The sequence below is a fragment of the Bombus affinis genome, unplaced genomic scaffold (genome assembly GCF_024516045.1).
Source record: "Bombus affinis isolate iyBomAffi1 unplaced genomic scaffold, iyBomAffi1.2 ctg00000083.1, whole genome shotgun sequence".
Lineage (NCBI taxonomy): Eukaryota > Metazoa > Arthropoda > Insecta > Hymenoptera > Apidae > Bombus > Bombus affinis.
The window spans coordinates 60237-75356 of NW_026108831.1; positions in this window are offsets into that span (position 1 = coordinate 60237).

Sequence of the window (15120 nt, forward strand, 5' to 3'; positions counted from 1 at the left end):
GTATAACGTTATATAGTATTACGATATAGCGTGTAACGTTATATACTATAACGATATAGCGTGTAACGTTATATACTATTACGGTATAGCGTATAACGTTTTATACGATAACGATATAACGTATAACGTTATATATTATATCGATATAAAGTATAACGTTATATACTATAACGATATAACGTATGACGTTATGTAGTATTACGATATAACGTATAACGTTATATGCTATAACGATATAACGTTTGACGTTATGGAGTACTACGATATAACGTATAACGTTATATAGTATTACGATATAGCGTGTAACGTTATATACTATTACGATATAGCGTATAACGTTTTATACGATAACGATATAACCTACAACGTTATATATTATATCGATATAACGTATAACGTTGTATACTATTACGATATAACGTATGACGTTATGTAGTATTACGATAAAACGTATAACGTTATATGCTATAACGATATAACGTATGACGTTATATAGTATTACGACATAACGTATGACGTTATATAGTATTTCGATATAACGTATAACGTAATATGCTATAACGATGTAACGTATAACGTTATATACTATTATGATATAACTTTATATACGATTACGTTATAGCGTATAACGTTATTTAGTATTACGGTATAGCGTATAACGTTATATACCATTGCGATATTGCGTATAACGTTATATACTATTACGATATAGCGTATGATGTTATAGATTAATACGATATAGGTTATAACGTTATATACTATTGAGATATAACGTATAACGTTATATAGTATTACGATACATCACATAACGTTATATACTATTACGATATAGGGTATAACGTTACATATTATTACGTTGTAGCGTATAACGTTATTTAGTATGACGATATAGCGTATAGCGTTATGTACTATTACGTTACAACGTATAACGTAATAAACTATTACGTTATAACGTATAACGTTATAAACTATTACGTTATAACGTTATATACTATTACGATACATCGTATCACGTTATATACTATTACGATATAACGCATAACGTTATAAACTATTACGTTATAACGCATAACGTTATATACTATTACGATACATCGTATAACGTTATATACTATTACGATACATCGTATAACGTTATATACTATTACGATATAACGTATGACGTTATGTAGTATTACGATATAACGTATAACGTTATGTAGTATTACGATATAGCGTGTAACGTTATATACTATTTCGATATAGCGTATGACGTTTTATACGATAACGATATAACGTATAACGTTATATATTATATCGATATAATGTATAACGTTATATACTATTACGATATAACGTATGACGTTATGTAGTATTACGATATAACGTATAACGTTATATGCTATAACGATATAACGTATGACGTTATGTAGTATTACGATATAACGTATAACGTTACATACTATTACGATGTAACGTATAACGTTACATACTATTACGATGTAACGTATAACGTTATATACTATTGAGATATAACGTATAACGTTATATGGTATTACGATATAGGGTATAACGTTGTATACTATTGAGATATAACGTATAACGTTATATACTACTACGATATAACGTATGACGTTATATACTAATACGATATAACGTATAACGTTGTATACTATTACGATATAGCGTATAACGTTATACAGTATAACGATGTAGCGTATAACGTTATATGCTATTACGTTATAGCGTATAACGTTATAAAGTATTACGATATAACGTATAACGTTACATACTATTACGATGTAACGTATAACGTTATATACTATTGAGATATAACGTATAACGTTATGTAGAATAACGATATAGCGTGCAACGTTATATACTATTACGATATAACGTAAACGTTATATACTATTACGGTATAACGTATGACGTTATGTAGTATTACGATATAACGTATAACGTTATATGGTATAACGATATAACTTATAACGTTATATGCTATAACGAGATAACGTATAACGTTATATACTATTACGATATCACGTATAACGTTATATGCTATAACGATATAACGTTTGACGTTATGGAGTACTACGATATAACGTATAACGTTATATAGTATTACGATATAGCGTGTAACGTTATATACTATTACGATATAGCGTATAACGTTTTATACGATAACGATATAACGTACAACGTTATATATTATATCGATATAACGTATAACGATATATACTATTACGATATAACGTATGACGTTATGTAGTATTACGATATAACGTATAACGTTATATGATATAACGATATAACGCATAACGTTATATGATATAACGATATAACGTTTGACGTTATGGAGTATTGCGATACAACGTATAGCGTTATATAGTATTACGATATAGCGTGCAACGTTATATACTATTACGATATAACGTATAACGTCACATACTATTACGGTATAACGTATGACGTTATGTAGTATTACGATATAACGTTATACGTTATATGCTATAACGATATAACGATATAACGTATAACGTTATATACTATTACGATATAACGTATGACGTTATGTAGTATTACGATATAACGTATAACGTTATATGCAATAACGATATAACGTATAACGTTATATACGATAACGATATAACGTATAACGTTATATAAGATAACGATATAACGTATAACGTTATATACTATTACGATATAACGTATAACGTTATATACAATTACGATATCACGTATAACGTTATATGCTATAACGATATAACGTTTGACGTTATGGAGTACTACGATATAACGTATAACGTTATATAGTATTACGATATAGCGTGTAACGTTATATACTAATACGTTATAGCGTTTAACGTTATATAGTATTACGATATAGGCTATAACGTTATGTAGCATTACGATATAGCGTATAACGTTATATACTATTACGTTATAGCGTATGACGTTATAGAGTATTAGGATATTGAGTATAACGTTATATACTATTACGTTATAGCGTATAACGATTATATAGAATTACGATATAGGCTATAACGCTATATACTATTGAGATAAAACGTATAATGTTATATACTACTAAGATATGGCGTATGACGTTATAGAGTATAACGATATAACGTATAACGTTATATACTATTATGATATAACGTTATATACTATTATGATATAACATTATATACTATTACGTAATAGCGTATAACGTTATTTAGTATTACGATATAGCGTATAACGTTATATACTATTACGTTATAGCGTATAACGTTATAAACTATTACGTTATAACGCATAACGTTATATACTATTACGATACATCGTATATCGTTATATACTATTACGATATAACGTATAACGTTATATACTATTGCGTTATAGTGTATGACGTTATAGAGTATTACGATATAACGTATAACGTTATATACTATTATGATATAACGTTATATACTATTATGATATAACACTATATACTATTACGTGATAGCGTATAACGTTATTTAGTATTACGATATACCGTATAACGTTATATACTATTATGATATAACATTATATACTATTACGATATAGCGTATAACGTTATTTAGTATTACGATATAGCGTATAACGTTATATACTATTACGTTATAGCGTATAATGTTATAAACTATTACGTTATAACGCATAACGTTATATACTATTACGATACATCGTATATCGCTATATACTATTACGATATAACGTATAACGTTATATACTATTGCGTTATAGCGATATGACGTTATAGAGTATTACGATATAACGTATAACGTTAAATACTATTATGAAATAACGTTATATACTATTATGATATAACACTATATACTATTACGTTATAGCGTATAACGTTATTTAGTATTACGATATACCGTATAACGTTACATACTATTGCGTTATAACGTATAACGTTATAAACTATTACGTTATAACGCATAACGTTATATACTATTAATATACATCGTATATCGTTTTATACTATTACGATATAACGTATAACGTTATATACTATTATGATTTAACATTATATACTATTACGTTATGGCGTAGAACGTTATCTAGTATTACGATATAGCGTATAACGATATATACTATTGCAATATAACCTGTAAAGTTATATGCTATTACGATATAACGTATATACGTTATATTCTATTACGATATAGCGTATAACGTTATATAGTATTACGATATAGCTTATAACGTTATATACTATTACGTTACAGCGTATAACGTTATATAATATTACGATTCATCGTATAACGTTATACGCTATTACAATATAACCTATAACGTTATATTCTATTACGTTATAGCGTATAACGTAATATAGTATTACGATATAGGGTATAACGTTATATAGCATTACGATGTAAAGTATAACGTTATATACTATTGCGATATAACGTATAACGTTATATAATATTACGATATAACGTATGACGTTATGTAGAATTACGATATAACGTATGACGTTATGTAGTATTACGATATAACGTATAACGTTATATGCTATAACGATATAACGTATGACGTTATGTAGTATTAGGATATAACGTATAACGTTATATGCTATAACGATATAACGTATGACGTTATGAAGTATTAGGATATAACGTATAACGTTATATGCTATAACGATATAACGTATGACGTTATGTAGTATTACGATATAACGTATAACGTTATATGCTATAACGATATAACGTATAACGTTATATACTATTATGATATAACTTTATATACTATTACGTTATAGAGTATAACGTTATTTAGCATTACGATGTAGAGTATAACGTTATATACTATTGCGATATAACGTATAACATTATATAATATTATGATATAACATATGACTTTATGTAGTATTACGATATAACGTGTAACGTTATATAATATATCGATATAACGTATAACGTTATATGCTATAACGATATGACGTATGACTTTATGTAGCATTACCATATAACGTATAACGTTATATACTATTACGTTATAGCGTATGACTTTATAGATAATTACGATATAACGTATAACATTATATACTATTATGATATAATGTTATATAGTATTACGATAGAACTTATATTGTTAAATATTATTGCGATATAGCTAATAACGATATATAACATTAAGATATAATGATATATACTATTGAGATATAACGTATAACGTTATATACGATAACGATATAACGTATAGCGTTATATACTATATCGATATAATGTATAACGTTATATACTATTACGTTACAGCGTATGACCTTATAGAGTATTACGATATAACGTATAACGTTACATACTATTACGATACATCGTATAAGGTTATATACTATTACGATATAACGTATAACGTTATATACTATTACGATATAGCGTATCACGTTATATACTATTACGTTATAACGTATAACGTTATAAACTATTACGTTATAATGCATACCGTTATATAATATTACGATACATCGTATAACGTTATGTAGTATTACGATATAACGTATAACGATATATTCCATTATGATATAACATTATATACTATTACGTTATAGCGTATAACGTTATACACTATTACGTTATAGCGTATGACGTTATAGAGTATTACGATATAACGTATAACGTTATACACTATTATGATATAACGTTATATACTATTATGATATAACATTATATACTATTACGTTATAGCGTATATCGTTATTTAGTATTACGATATGGCGTACAACGTTATATACTATTACGTTATAACGTATAACGTTATAAACTATTACGTTATAACGCATAACGTTATATACTATTACGATATAGCGTATAACGTTATATACTATTACATTATAGCGCTTGACGTTATAGAGTATTACGATATAACGTATAACGTTATATACCATTACGATATAGCGTATATCGTTATATACTATTACGTTATAGCGTATGACGTTATATAATATTACGATTCATCGTATAACTTTATATACTATTACAATATATCCTATAACGTTATATACTATTACGTTATAGCGTATGACGTTATAGAGTATTACGATAGAACGTATAACGTTATATACTATTACGATAGAACGTATATATTTATATATTATAGCGATATAGCGAATAACGTTATTTAGTATTACGATATAGCGTATAACGTTATATACTATTATGATATAACGTTATATACTATTATGATATAACATTATATACTATTACGTTATAGCGTATATCGTTATTTAGTATTACGATATAGCATATAACGTTATATACTATATCGATATAACGTATAACGTTATATACTATTACGTTATAGCGTATAACGTTATTTAGTATTACGATATAGCGTATAACGTTATACACTATTACGTTATAGCGTATGACGTTATAGAGTAGTACGATAAAACGTATAACGTTCTATATCATTGCGATATAGCGTATAACGTTATATACTATTACAATATATCCTACAACGTTATATACTATTACGTTATAGCGTATGACGTTATAGAGTATTACGATATAACGTATAACGTTATATACTATTATGATATAACGTTATATACTATTACGATAGAACGTATATATTTATATATTAATGCGATATAGCGAATAACGATATATACCATTAGGATATAATGCTATATACTATTGAGATATAACGTATAACATTATATACTATTACGCTATAGCGTATAACGTTATTTAGTATTACGATATAGCGTATAACGTTATATACTATTACGTTATAGCGTATAACGTTATATAGCATTACGATATAGCGTACAACGTTATATACTATTACGTTATAACGTATAACGTTATAAGCTACTACGTTATAATGCATAACGTTATATACTATTACGATACATCGTATAACGTTATATACTATTACGATATAACGTATAACGTTATATACTATTATGATATAACATTATATACCATTACGTTATTACGTAGAACGTTATTGAGTATTACGATATAGCGTATAACGTTATATATTATTACAATATAACCTATAACGTTATATACTATTACGATATAACGTATAACGTTATATTCTATTACGATATAGCGTATAACGTTATATAGTATTACGATATAGCTTATAACGTTATATACTATTACGTTACAACGTATAACGTTATATAGTATTACGTTACAGCGTGTGACGTTATATAGTATTACGTTATAGCGTATAACGTTATATAGTATTACGATATAGCGTGTAACGTTATATACTATTACGATATAGCGTTTAACGTGATATACTATTACGATATAGCGTATAACGTTATATATTATTACAATATAACCTATAACGTTATATACTATTACGATATAACGTATAACGTTATATTCTATTACGATATAACGTATAACGTTATATTCTATTACGATGTAGCGTACAACGTTATATACTATTACGTTATAACGTATAACGTTATAAGCTACTACGTTATAATGCATAACGTTATATACTATTACGATACATCGTATAACGTTATATACTATTACGATATAACGTATAACGTTATATACTGTTATGATATAACATTATATACCATTACGTTATTACGTAGAACGTTATTGAGTATTACGATATAGCGTATAACGTTATATATTATTACAATATAACCTATAACGTTATATACTATTACGATATAACGTATAACGTTATATTCTATTACGATATAGCGTATAACGTTATATATTATTACAATATAACCTATAACGTTATATACTATTACGATATAACGTATAACGTTATATTCTATTACGATATAACGTATAACGTTATATAATATTACGATATAACGTATAACGTTACATACTATTACGATATAACGTATAACGTGATATACTATTATGATATAACATTATATACCATTACGTTATAGCGTATAACATTATTCAGTATTACGATATAGGGTATAGCGTTATATACTATTGATATATAACGTATAACGTTATATACTATTACGTTATAGCGTATGACGTTATATACTATTACGTTATAGCGTATGACGTTATAGAGTATTACGATATAACGTATAACGTTATATACTATTATGATATAACATTATATACTATTACGTTATAGCGTATAACGTTATTTAGTATTACGATATAGCGTATAACGTTATATAGTGTTACGATATAGCGTATAACGTTATATACTATATCGATATAACGTATAACGTTATATACTATTACGTTATAGCGTATGACGTTATAGAGTATTACGATATAACGTATATCGTTATATACTATTATGATATAACATTATATACTATTACGTTATAGCGTATAACGTTATTTAGTATTACGATATAGCGTATAACGTTACATACTATTACGTTATAACGTATAACGTTATAAACTATTACGTTATAGCGTATAACGTTATTTAGTATTATGATATAGCGTATAACGTTATATACTATTACGTTATAGCGCATGACGTTATAGAGTAATACGATATAGGGTATAACGTTATATAGCATTACGGTATAGCGTATAACGTTATATACTATTACGTTATAGCGTATGACGTTATAGAGTATTAGGATATTGCGTATAACGTTATATACTATTACGTTATAGCGTATAACGTTATATAGTATTACGATATAGGCTATAACGTTATATACTATTGAGATAAAACGTATAACGTTATATACTACTACGATATAGCGTATAACGTTATATAGTACTACGATATAGGCTATAACGTTATATAATATTCTGATAAAACGTATAACGTTATATACTATTATGGTATAACATTATATACTATTACGTTATAGCGTATGACGTTATAGAGTATTAGGATATTGCGTATAACGTTATATACTATTACGTTATAGCGTATAACGTTATATAGTACTACGATATAGGCTATAACGTTATATAATATTCTGATAAAACGTATAACGTTATATACTATTATGGTATAACATTATATACTATTACGTTATAGCGTATAACGTTATTTAGTATTATGATATAGCGTATAACGTTATATACTATTACGTTATAGCGTATGTCGTTATAGAGTATTACGATATAGCGTATAACGTTATATACTAATACGTTATAGCGTTTAACGTTGTATAGTATTACGGTATGGGGTATAACGTTATATAGCATTACGATATAGCGTATAACGGTATATACTATTACGTTATAGCGTATAACGTTATATAGTATTACGATATAGGCTACAACGTTATATACTTCTGAGATAAAACGTATAACGTTACATACTACTACGATGTAACGTATAACGTTATATACTATTACAATATATCCTATAACGTTATATACTATTACGTTATAGCGTATAACGTTATATAGTATTACGATATAACGTATAACGTTATAAACTATTACGATAGAACGTATATAGTTATATATTATTGCGATGTAGCGAATAACGATATATACCATTAGGATATAATGTTATATACTATTGAGATATAATGGATAACGTTATATACGATAACGATATAACGTATAACGTCGTATACTACATCGATATAACGTATAACGTTATATACTATTGCGTTATAGCGTATGACGTTATAGAGTATTCGGATATTGCGTATAACGTTATATACTAATACGTTACAGCGTTTAACGTTATATAGTATTACGATATAGGCTATAACGCTATATACTATTGAGATAAAACGTAGAATGTTATATACTACTAAGATATGGCGTATGACGTTATAGAGTATAACGATATAACGTATAACGTTATATACTATTATGATATAACGTTATATACTATTATGATATAACATTATATACTATTACGTTATAGCGTATAACGTTATTTAGTATTACGATATAGCGTATAACGTTATATACTATTACGTTATAGCGTATAACGTTATAAACTATTACGTTATAACGCATAACGTTATATACTATTACGATACATCGTATATCGTTATATACTATTACGATATAACGTATAACGTTATAGACTATTGCGTTATAGTGGATGACGTTATAGAGTATTACGATATAACGTATAACGTTATATACTCTTATGATATAACGTTATATACTATTATGATATAACACTATATGCTATTACGTGATAGCGTATAACGTTATTTAGTATTACGATATACCGTATAACGTTATATACTATTATGATATAACATTATATACTATTACGATATAGCGTATAACGTTATTTAGTATTACGATATAGCGTATAACGTTATATACTATTACGTTATAGCGTATAATGTTATAAACTATTACGTTATAACGCATAACGTTATATACTATTACGATACATCGTATATCGTTATATACTATTACGATATAACGTATAACGTTATATACTATTGCGTTATAGCGATATGACGTTATAGAGTATTACGATATAACGTATAACGTTAAATACTATTATGAAATAAGGTTATATACTATTATGATATAACACTATATACTATTACGTTATAGCGTATAACGTTATTTAGTATTACGATATACCGTTTAACGTTACATACTATTGCGTTATAGCGTATAACGTTATAAACTATTACGTTATAACGCATAACGTTATATACTATTAATATACATCGTATATCGTTATATACTATTATGATTTAACATTATATACTATTACGTTATAGCGTAGAACGTTATCTAGTATTACGATATAGCGTATAACGATATATACTATTGCAATATAACCTATAAAGTTATATGCTATTACGATATAACGTATATACGTTATATTCTATTACGATATAGCGTATAACGTTATATAGTATTACGATATAGCTTATAACGTTATATACTATTACGTTACAGCGTATAACGTTATATAATATTACGATTCATCGTATAACGTTATATGCTATTACAATATAACCTATAACGTTATATTCTATTACGTTATAGCGTATAACGTTATATGGTATTACGATATAGGGTATAACGTTATATTGCATTACGATGTAAAGTATAACGTTATATACTATTGCGATATAACGTATAACGTTATATAATATTACGATATAACGTATGACGTTATGTAGAATTACGATATAACGTATGACGTTATGTAGTATTACGATATAACGTATAACGTTATATGCTATAACGATATAACGTATGACGTTATGTAGTATTACGATATAACGTATAACGTTATATGCTATAACGATATAACGTATGACGTTATGTAGTATTACGATATAACGTATAACGTTATATGCTATAACGATATAACGTATGACGTTATGTAGTATTACGATATAACGTATAACGTTATATGCTATAACGATATAACGTATAACGTTATATACTATTATGATATAACTTTATATACTATTACGTTATAGAGTATAACGTTATTTAGCATTACGATGTAGAGTATAACGTTATATACTATTGCGATATAACGTATAACATTATATAATATTATGATATAACATATGACTTTATGTAGTATTACGATATAACGTATAACGTTATATAATATATCGATATAACGTATAACGTTATATACTATTACGATATAACGTATAACATTATATACTGTTACGATATAACGTATGACGCTATGTAGTATTACGATATAACGTATAACGTTATATGCTATAACGATATGACGTATGACTTTATGTAGCATTACGATATAACGTATAACGTTATATACTATTACGTTATAGCGTATGACTTTATAGATAATTACGATGTAACGTATAACATTATATACTATTATGATATAATGTTATATAGTATTACGATAGAACTTATATTGTTAAATATTATTGCGATATAGCTAATAACGATATATAACATTAAGATATAATGATATATACTATTGAGATATAACGTATAACGTTATATACGATAACGATATAACGTATAGCGTTATATACTATATCGATATAATGTATAACGTTATATACTATTACGTTACAGCGTATGACCTTATAGAGTATTACGATATAACGTATAACGTTACATACTATTACGATACATCGTATAAGGTTATATACTATTACGATATAACGTATAACGTTATATACTATTACGATATAGCGTATCACGTTATATACTATTACGTTATAACGTATAACGTTATAAACTATTACGTTATAATGCATACCGTTATATAATATTACGATACATCGTATAACGTTATGTAGTATTACGATATAACGTATAACGTTCTATACTATTATGATATAACGTTCTATACTATTATGATATAACGTTATATACTATTATGATATAACACTATATACTATTACGTTATAGCGTATAACGTTATTTAGTATTACGATATATCGTATAACGTTACATACTATTACGTTATAACGTATAACGTTTTAAACTATTACGTTATAACGCATAACGTTATATACTATTACGATACATCGTATAACGTTATATACGATAACGATATAACGTATAACGTTATATACTATATGGATATAACGTATAACGTTATATACTATTACGTTATAGCGTATAACGTTATTTAGTATTACGATATAGCGTATAACGTTACATACTATTACGTTATAACGTATAACGTTATAAACTATTACGTTATAGCGTATAACGTTATTTAGTATTACGATATAGCGTATAACGTTATATACTATTACGTTATAGCGTATGACGTTATAGAGTATTACGATATAACGTATAACGTTCTATACTATTATGATATAACGTTATATACTATTATGATATAACACTATGTACTATTACGTTATAGCGTATGACGTTATATAATATTACGATTCATCGTATAACTTTATATACTATTACAATATATCCTATAACGTTATATACTATTACGTTATAGCGTATGACGTTATAGAGTATTACGATATAACGTACAACGTTATATACTATTATGATATAACGTTATATACTATTACGATAGAACGTAAAACGTTATATACTATTACGATATAACGTATAACGTTATATTCTATAATGATATAACATTATATACTATTACGTTATAGCGTATAACGTTAGTTAGTATCACGACATAGCGTATAACGTTATATACAATTACGTTATAGCGTATGACGTTATAGAGTATTACGATATAACGTATAACGTCATATACTATTACGATACATCGTATAGGGTTATATACTACTACGATATAACGTATAACGTTATATACTATTACGATATAGCGTATCACGTTATATACTATTACGTTATAACGTATAACGTTATAAACTATTACGTTATAATGCATACCGTTATATAATATTACGATACATCGTATAACGTTATATAGTATTACGATATAACGTATAACGTTATATTCTATTATGATATAATATTATATACTATTACGTTATAGCGTATAACGTTATTTAGTATTACGATATAGCGTATAACGTTATACACTATTACGTTATAGCGTATGACGTTATAGAGTATTACGATATAGCGTATAACGTTATATACTATTACGTTATAACGAATAAAGTTATAAACTATTACGTTATAACGCATAACGTTATATACTATTACGATATAGCGTATAACGTTTTATACTATTACATTATAGCGCATGACGTTATAGAGTATTACGATATAACGTATAACGTTATATACCATTACGATATAGCGTATAATGTTATATACTATTACGTTACAGCGTATGACGTTATATAATATTACGATTCATCGTATAACTTTATATACTATTACAATATATCCTATAACGTTATATACTATTACGTTATAGCGTATGACGTTATAGAGTATTACGATATAACGTATAACGGTTTATACTATTATGATATATCGTTATATACTATTACGATAGAACGTATATATTTATATATTATTGCGATATAGCGAATAACGATATATACCATTAGGATTTAATGTTATATACTATTGAGATATAACGTATAACATTATATACTATTGCGCTATAGCGTATAACGTTATTTAGTATTACGATATAGCGTATAACGTTATATACTATTACGTTATAGCGTATGACGTTATAGAGTATTACGATATAACGTATATCGTTATATACTATTATGATATAACATTATATACTATTACGTTACAGCGTATAACGTTATTTAGTATTACGATATAGCGTATAACGTTACATACTATTACGTTTTAACGTATAACGTTATAAACTATTACGTTATAGCGTATAACGTTATTTAGTATTACGATATAGCGTATAACGTTATATACTATTACGTTATAGCGCATGACGTTATAGAGTATTACGATATAGCGTATAACGTTATATACTATATCGATATAACGTATAATGTTATATACTATTACGTTATAGCGTATGACGTTATAGAGTATTACGATATAACGTATATCGTTATATACTATTATGATATAACATTATATACTATTACGTTACAGCGTATAACGTTATTCAGTATTACGATATAGGGTATAACGTTATATACTATTGATATATAACGTATAACGTTATATACTATTACGTTATAGCGTATGACGTTATATACTATTACGTTATAGCGTATGACGTTATAGAGTATTACGATATAACGTATAACGTTATATACTATTATGATATAACATTATATACTATTACGTTATAGCGTATAACGTTATTTGGTATTACGATATAGCGTATAACGTTATATAGTATTACGATATAGCGTATAACGTTATATACTATTACGGTTACAGCGTATAACGTTATATAGTATTACGTTATAGCGTATAACGTTATATAGTATTACGATATAGCGTATAGCGTTATATACTATTACGTTATAGCGTATATCGTTATATACTAATACGTTATAGCGTTTAACGTTATATAGTATTACGTTATAGCGTATAACGTTATATAGTATTACGATATAGCGTATAGCGTTATATACTATTACGTTATAGCGTATAACGTTATATACTAATACGTTATAGCGTTTAACGTTATATAGTATTACGATATAGGGTATAACGTTATATAGCATTACGATATAGCGTATAACGGTATATACTATTACGTTATAGCGTATAACGTTATATACTATTATGATATAACGTTACATACTATTACGATAGAACGTACATAGTTACATATTATTGCGATATA